This window comes from Pteropus alecto, unplaced genomic scaffold (assembly GCF_000325575.1).
Source record: "Pteropus alecto unplaced genomic scaffold, ASM32557v1 scaffold25, whole genome shotgun sequence".
Taxonomy (NCBI): Eukaryota; Metazoa; Chordata; class Mammalia; order Chiroptera; family Pteropodidae; genus Pteropus; species Pteropus alecto.
In genome coordinates this window covers 9,098,533-9,104,693 of record NW_006441955.1, presented here as the reverse complement: position 1 = coordinate 9,104,693, position 6,161 = coordinate 9,098,533, and the positions used below count along the sequence as shown (strand labels likewise).

The window sequence follows — 6,161 nt, the reverse complement described above, 5'->3', positions numbered from 1 at the left end:
TTTTATCTTTTTAAAAACTTTTTCAACTCGTTGCTAGGGTGTTATGTGGGGAGGGCCCATCTGCAGCTGAGTGTTTTGTATCAGGAGGCAACTGTCAGTCCTCAATTAATTATTCATGTTTTCATTAGAAGCAATAATGAGAAACAGTTAAAATGACAAGTCCCTAAGATTACTGGGAACCCTAAAATATTTGTTTATTCTTTGATTATCAGACCTTTTGAAAGTAGAGGGAGCACTCACTTTGTAGTCAGGAAGATCTCACTCAGTTTAATCCTAGTAGCTGCTTAGTAGGTTGTAATGTTACATTTACCTCTCTGAGCATCGATTCTCTCATCTGTAAGATGGGGATGATACCTGCTTCTTGGGAATGGCTAAAGATTATAGATGATCAGTCTACACCCATGCCACCCTGAATGTGCCCAATGTTGTCTGATCTCAGAAGCTAAGCAGGGTTGGGCCTGGTTAGTACTTGGATGGGAGACCACTTAGGAAGACCAGGTGCTGTAGGCATTAAAAAGAAAAAAAAAAAGATTACAGATGATCAAGATAAAGCACTTAATGTGCCTGATACAATACTTGGCAGAGTAGCTGTTCAATAATAGTATTGGTTAATGACAAGAAAGCTAGAATTGACAAAGTGCTCGAAGGGCCAGGTTTAACTCAGTTCACAGCTAATTATCCTGTTGGTTTTGAATGATGTTTTTCTGCTCTAGCATAGAGAAGCTTCCGGTATTTGGAGACAGAATTACCAATCTGCAGATAGACAGGTATCTGTATATAAAGAGTATTCATTGTTGTTTTTAAATCTAAGAGTATTAAATTGCATTTAAATGCCCCTCTGCTTGCAGGTACATATTTTTTTTTATGTGCGCGGTTTTATTTTTTTCCCCTAAAGTCTGTGAAGTAGCTTCAGTTCTTAGGAACAGTAACTGTGTGTTTCCTTACATTTGTTGGGGAATAGAAGTTATACCTTCTAAAGCTCACACAAACATTTGAGTAGAAATCTTGTTCACAAGCTACTGAGTTCAGCAAAGAATAAATGACATGAAACCTGCTCTTGTTACATAGTTTGGCATAAGTGATTCTATGACTTCTTTGTCCCTAAATAATTGGAGTAGAGTCAAATGATATAATGCACATGAAAGCATTTTGAAAACTAAAGTTTTCATTGTAATGAATCATTATTATTCTAATTACTACTAATATGAAGAACCTAATATAGCATTGGACCAATTATCAAGATAAGAGTATTTCTGATGTTGTGAACATTTGGTACCCATTTGGTATTTAGTTTTATACTGTTTTGCTTTGTTCTCTAATTGTTTCATGCATTTCAGTCTTACTCTTCTACCCCAAGTAAATTGTAAGCACCTACGAACATTTAATCATTCGGTATAATTTACTATCTCAAAATCATTTACTAAATGCTTATACCATGTGCCAGGCACAAAACTAAGTACTGTAGACAAAGAGGGGACTAAGATGCTTTTTCTGCCCTCAGTGAGCTTTCTTTCTGGTGGAGGAGATGACCAAGAGCTGTCTAGAATACAGAGTGCTGAGTGATTTGGCATCAATGAGCTTAGGGAGCTCTCAGAGCAGAATGGGTGGGCCAGGACTAGGAGGACGAGGTCATAGTTAACCAGCTGAAAGAAATGGGAGTACAAAGTGAAGAAAGTAGCATGTGGAAAGATTCAGATTCTGTGTGTGTTTGGGGGTGGGGGGAGGAATACATTTGTGGAACTGCAGTAATTCATTATGCCAGACAGAATAAGTAGAGGTGGTGGGGGGCACTGTTTGGGATGAAGCTTAAAGTTTCAGTTATCTATTGCTGCATAACAAGACACCCCAAAACTGCAAGATAAAAAAATTAGTTGTTCATGATTCTTCAACTGGGTCAAGACTCTGGGAGAAGGTATGTCTCCATTCTAACTGGTATTGGCCTAGGCTCTCCAGTCACATAGCATCACTCCTGTCATTCTATTAGTCAAACAACTCTCAGATTCAAGGCAAAAGGAAATGATCTCCACAGATCAGAATGAGTGTTCCGGAATGGGAAGAACTGTTAGCAGCCCTGGCTGCAGACAGTCTACTATTGTCACAACCACGAATACGCCATGCCATGGAGAGCCTGGCTTTATTCAGAAGACTGCAGTGCAACTACTAGAGGAATTCTTGATTAGAAAGAGAAGAGGTCATATATTTTTAGAAGCTGACTCCTGGAAGCAATTTGGAACATGCATTGGAGAGATAGGCCCAGCAGCAGAGAGTGCAGTTAAGAGCTGATATTATGGTATGGAAAGAGGTAATGATTGCCCAGAATAGGATAGGGGCAGTTGGATTGGTAGAGGAGAGCAATGATAGATTCATTCATTCATTTATCCATTCGACATTTGAGTGACTATTATATGCAGGTGTGTTGAGAATTCAGCAATAAGCAATTCCCTCCACCCCCCGAAATCCTTGCCCTCCTAGAGCTTACATTGCAGTGGCTGAAACAGAGAGTGAGCAAGGCAAGTATGTAAAATGTATGTTTTAAAGAATAAATATAAAGGAGGCAAGAGAGAGAGGACATATTAGGGAGTATGTGTTAATTTTTTGGTAAGGTACCCAGAGTATTGTTTACCAAATAAGGAGCTAAATTTGGTAAGGAAACATGCCATGTGGCTCCTGGGGAAGGAATGTTCCCTAAGATGGAAGTGCAAGGACAAGGGCCTTGCATCAGTGTCCCAGGGCCGCCATAACAAAGTGCCACAAACTGGGTGGCTTAAACAACAGAAATACATTGTCTATGGGTGTAGGAAACCTGAAGTCTGAGATCCAGGTGTTTGCATGAAGGAAGGATCTATTTCAGGCCTCTCTCCTAACTTCCAATGGTTTGTTGTCAATCTCTGGCATTCCTTGGTTTGTAGCACATCACCTTAGGCTCTACCTTCATCTTCACATGGAGTTCTTCCAGTGTTTGTGATGCTGGGTCCAAATGTCCCCTTTTTATATGGAGACCAGTCTTATTGGATTGGAACCCACCCTGATGTGATTACCTCTGGAAGGACACTTTTCTCCAAATAAAATCACATTCTGAGGTACTGGGGGTTAAGACTCAAACATATCTTTTTTTGGATAACACAGTTCAACCCATAACAGGCCCCAAAGTATGAGTAGGTCGGTCACAAGAACTGAAAGGAGACCATGAGACTGAGGTAGAGAGAGCAAAGGACAGAGTAAATACTAGGAAATAATCTCAGAGAGACAACGGGGCCCAGATCAGGTAGGGCCTTTAAGTTATAGGAAGCATTCTGGTTTTTCCTCTGTATGAATTGGAAACCTATTAGAGTTTTAGGATAAAGGAACCACATAATTTCTCTTACATTTTTCTAGATCGTGATAGCTAATGTGTTAGTAATAGACTGACAGGGGCAAGGGAAAATGAAGGGACATAGTTAAAAGGTGACTCGGTATGATTTGAGGGAGAGATAATGATAGTAGGACCAGAGTAATAATAGCAGAATTGGTGAGAAATGGTCAGATTCTGGATATATCAGTATTAGCTGATAAATCAGATGAAGGACTAGGCATTGAGGATGATTGCAAGGTTTGGAGCTTGAGCCATGAATAGATGGAGTTATCATAAGTTCCAGATTTACGGGAATATATCAAGAGCTCGGTTGTGGACATGTTAAATTTGAGATGCCTCTTGGATCTCCAAATGGAGATGTCAGGTATACAAATGGCTGTGAAAATCTATAGTTCCAGAAACAATTTAGACTGGAGATATACATTTGGAAGTCAGCAGTACATGAATGATATTTAAAGCATGCAACACAGGGGTGTCTTTAGCAGTAAGTTACCTTCTCTGAGTTTTTTATGCAAAATAAGAATCATAACTCTTCCCTCACAACATTACAGTGAGGATCAACTGAAATCTAAATATAAGGGATTAATGTAAGAGCTTTCAAGAAATGCTCATGATATGAGTTGAATTTTAAAATAGTGAAAACTTCATGATTATATTCTGAATTTTTGTCTCTTGCTGTTTCCTCCTAATGGCTGGGTTTGGTTCCCAAGCGCCTTGAGGTATTTATATATTTCCTAAGGAAAGCCCAGGCCTTCTACAGGTGGGTATAACAGCTTCATAAGTCTTGCCCAATCAAGGTTCAGAAGTGCTTCAGAGAAAGTCCACAGCAGCACACAGAGGGTTAATTCCACACCAACATGGATGTGCAAACCAGGAGCTATTCTAAATCTCAATACCACATGCTGCCTTAGGGATCATCATGTACTAAAGCCCAAGATAAAAAGGCCTGACAAAGATTATTGACGGTTTACCTTCTAATGAGCAGCTGAGATTGATTCTGTTTCCCTCTGGGATGGCTTTCTCTGTCCTTCCTCCACCCGAGAGGCCATGGGGAACAACAACAACAACAAAATACAAATCTCCAATTTGAATAATTGCAAGGAAATGCTTTCTAGCAAATAAAGTGTCCACAGGTAAGAAATGGTTCACAGCTTTAAAAATATATGTTTAGAATTGTTATGATTATCATGATTATTATTAAGCATTCCTGTTACACTGGATATTTTCAAAGAATGCTGGTTGCCTCTAATTGGATATTCCTTGCAATTTCCCTCTGGGTAGGTCAGCAGTGTTAACTCTTAATCATCCGAAGCAATTAAATGCACGTAGTTCTAACCTATGCACCAAAGGCTGCTGAATTGTTAATAGAGTTATCATGGTAGAGCCAGACATAAGAGTGCTTTTCAGGAGGAAAATGCTGGCAACCGGTTGTATGACCTCTTGCACATCTGTTTTGGGAAAAGAAAATCAGACATATGCAAATGACAATGGGCAGCAGTTCCAGAGATACTGACTTACCAGGTACATCCCAGCATGCTTGCCTCGGGATCTGATTTCTCACTTTGCATGGTGCCAGAGCTCTATCTGAGCCACTGGATACTTGGCTGAGCTTAGAATGAGGCCTTCCGGTCATGTTTGGGATGACTATTAGACGTAATCTAGACTAGAGCAGGAAGAACCAAAGAGGAAAAGGAATTTTGAGATAATGTTTTGGACAATTTGAATATGTCATAACTCTAAGAAGACCAGTTATTAAGTTCTATACCAGCTTCACAACCTATCCAACCTTAACTTTTACACTATCCTTGATCTTCATCCCTGCACCTCATTCCTGATGTATTTTAGAAATGAGATGGGGGATATCAGTAAAACATGTTTCTTACTAATCATTTTCTTTGACCTAAAAAGGACTAAACTGTGGCTTCAGACTTTTTACTTACACACATAAGAAATACATTTTACATTTTTGACGAAGTACGTAGACACATGATCAAATCAAAGTTTCCTAGAACAATAATTACCTTTTTTTATATGCAGTATACTCTGATCAAATCTGTAATATACCATTTTTTTAAACTGGCCATGACAACTTGATTTTATAGCCTACTAATGAATTGTAATGAATAATTTGAAATACACTCAGTTAAAGGGGAAAAAAAAAATGGAAGTCTCCGGCCTTTGGGTCTCAAGAATCATGAAGATGTGGATAGAGTAGCCTGTCTTAAGAGAAATAGAGCCAGGCCAAATAAGAGACTCATGAAGACTTTCTTTCTGTAGCCTTTTCTAAAATCTAGTCCTAGGCCAGAGACCAAGTCTAATGTACTGTAACTGACAATGAAGAGGTCACAGGATTTCACTGTGGGCTCTTAATTTTGTTCAGACTCTATCTCTGTGATCTTGACCTTTATAGGTCATCTAACAACATTTCAAGTCCTAGATCTGGTACCAGAGAGTGCTGGAAATTTGTTGTTTGACTCTTTGCAGTCTTCTCTTCCACCTTGTTCTGCACCAGGGAGACTGCATCAAATGACATCGATTGTCTTCTGGCTTCTGTTTGGGTTCCTGCACTGCTAGACACAAGCAGGGGAAAAGAGGGTAGGGGGAAGAGGTCAGAACCTTATTTCCCCAGCTCGCTCCTTCCTAGGCTATAGATTGACAGTTTCTGTGTTCCTCTGCCTAAGGCCACAACCCCCACAGAGCAGCTTTCTCCTATAGTTATAGCCACTGCTGCAGTCCTCTCTAGGTTATGGCAACTGCCACTTTCCTCTGTCCTTGAGGTGTATGGATACAGTTCATCGCAATAAACAAT

The 6,161-nt window shown here is 39.7% G+C and overlaps 1 pseudogene; it reads left to right on the top strand.

Moving 5' to 3' along the window:
* Positions 1 to 391: 391 nt before the first annotated feature.
* Positions 392 to 510, top strand: LOC112485924 (annotated as a pseudogene).
* The last annotated feature ends 5,651 nt before the right edge of the window (positions 511 to 6,161 follow it).